At 33.4% G+C, this 2,636-nt stretch overlaps 1 pseudogene; it reads right to left on the reverse strand.

Annotated features, from left to right (window-relative positions):
• Nucleotides 1-456: 456 nt before the first annotated feature.
• LOC135270499 (U2 spliceosomal RNA) lies at nt 457-637 on the reverse strand (annotated as a pseudogene).
• Between the last annotated feature and the right edge of the window lie 1,999 nt (nt 638-2,636).

Raw genomic sequence — 2,636 nt, forward strand, 5'->3', positions numbered from 1 at the left:
CCCTGTCACTTGGTTTAATTTTCTTCATACCATATACCTTTAATTGGCATTACAGTGTATACTTATTTATTTGTTTAATATTTTTATCTAAAATTCATGTATAAATTTATGGAAAGAAGAGATTTTGCCCATTTGCTCTATTTCAGGGCATAAAAATGCTTGGCACATAGGTAGTATACAATAAATTCTTCTTTAATTCACTACTTTATTAAATGTACCTAGGCATACGTTCATGTAAATAGACATGAATCCCACTTACACCACTTTCTAGCTCTGAGACCTTGATCAAATCAGATAACTCTCAGTAGCAAAATGATTATGATAATAACATTTATTTTACTTCATATGTAAAGTCCTTATAATATTGCCTAGAACATTTAAATCTTTGTGGAAGGTTATCATGATAATTTTAATTATTATATGTCATTGTTTACATTACAAAAATGTGTTGCTTCATTAATGTAAGGTGAAATGCATGTATATGAAATATGCATAAATATAGTGTCCTCATTACCCTATCAGTATTAGATTCCAGACAGAAATGAAGCAAAAGTCCGTATTACACAAAAGTTTTACATATAATGACCACAAAGCAATTTTACTACACTTGATCTTAGCCAAGAGGCCGAGAAGCGACCACAAAGCACTTTTAAAAAATACTACTAGATTTATCCCTTTTTTAAAGTTGTGGTTCAAATTCTCACCTAAATCTTAGTACATATCATAACACAGTTTCATAATATTTAATTTTAACTTTTTAATTCACGTTGACTTTCTCTAATAACAATTATTCTCAAATTGCAACTCTTCTTTCAACAACAGAGAAATAAATCAAAATGGACAATATTTAAAAGAAAATAAATGTCAATACTATTTTTTTTTTTTTTTTGAGACGGAGTCTCACTCTGTCGCCCAGACTGGAAGTGCAATGACATGCTCTCAGCTATCCGCAATCTCTGCCTCCCCGCTTCAAGTGATTCTCCTGCCTCAGCCTCCATGGTAGCTGGGATTACAGGAATGTAGCACCACGCCTGGCTAATTTTTGTATTTTTAGTAGAGACAGGGTTTCACTATGTTGGTCAGGCTGGTCTCGAACTCCTGACCTCGTGTTCCACCCACCTCGGCCTCTCAAAGGGCTGAGATTACAGGCTTGAGCCACCACACCCAGCCAATAAGTTTTCTTTTTAAGTTATCTACGGCAGAATAAATCCAAATGGGATTTACGTATTTTGTGCTTGTTGTCCTTAAGGGAAAAAAAGATAAAAGACATAAGAGTGTGTCATGTCAGTGTGTGTCTTCAAAGCAGTGCATATCAGTCTAACCTCCCACACCCTTCTATGTACAGTTCTCTAACTGGTAACTTATCTTCCAGTGATGGCGTTTTGTACTATGTTTGAAGTTCTTTTGATATGTTACTGTATTATTTTATATGGATCCATCCATCTATGGCACCACAATACACTATGAAAAAGTTCTTTTTTGCCTGCAACAACGACAGAAAAAAAAAACAAAAAACAGAGTCCAAACATTTATTCACAAGGTTTTTCATTGATCCGGCAATACTACTCAAAGGACTGATTTTGCTTAGACAAATTTTTCTGGCACTCAGCTAAATGTTAAAGTGGAAACTCTGAAAAATAGTATAAGCGTACTGTGAAAAGGCAGCACAAACAACATCCATATCATTGGTCAGTAAAATCATTGCTGCTACTGTTGATGGGAAAATATTTTTAACACTTAAATTTTTCCAAGTTTAACAAACGTAGCTCACATCCCAGTATTTCTAGTGTGCAGATGATCAGACACAGTTATATCGGTATTAGATATGGATTTACTTCTCATGAATTTTAGTGAGATATGGACAAGATCTTACAAAAGTTGACATCATCAGGGGAATAATTAATCTTAAAGGATGGAGAAGGGAAGGATATTAACTATGCCCTGTAACACCTACTGGAGAGCCACCAAGAATGTTGGAAGGATTTATTATCACTAAACACATCACTACCTATTTAAACTGAAACAACTACTGCTATTAAAAAATAATTACTTTTTTATTTTACCATTTTACTGTGTGCCAGATAAATGACTACCTTCAGTTTGCTTTACACATTATATTTCATTGCCATAATAGCAATGTTCAATACTTCCATTTACAATTGTGGAAACTGAAGTTCATGGAGCTTATTTATCTTGCTTATGTGGTGAATAGAATTTATTTTGAGGTGTATCTATCTCCAAAGCCATGATTTTTATGACTTAAGTATACTATCTATTGAAAGAGCCTAGAATTTAAAATAATTTCTTTGTTCTGTTAATGAGAAAAATTTTAAATAAATTAGAATTATTTTCTAAGCATTACATCATCTGCTACTACTGGTGGATCATTTATAGGAAAAGAGTTAATATTTGCGAGAATAAATATAATAGAACCAAGGACGATTTCTTTGTCTTAATTAAAGAATTGCAGCCTGCTTCATAAGAAGTCCAAATAGAGTGGGACAGTACAGCATGAACAGATTGATAATGGCAAAGGTATTATGTGTTCAGGTGGATTAGACAGAACCAGAATTATTAAACGCTCCACACTAGAACCACCTGCTACTAGTTGTTAAAACGTACCATGGAAGATTCAA

This window comes from Aotus nancymaae, unplaced genomic scaffold, assembly GCF_030222135.1.
Source record: "Aotus nancymaae isolate 86718 unplaced genomic scaffold, 86718_ANA_hifiasm-v0.15.2.pri h1tg000062l, whole genome shotgun sequence".
In the NCBI taxonomy this organism is placed as follows: domain Eukaryota; kingdom Metazoa; phylum Chordata; class Mammalia; order Primates; family Aotidae; genus Aotus; species Aotus nancymaae.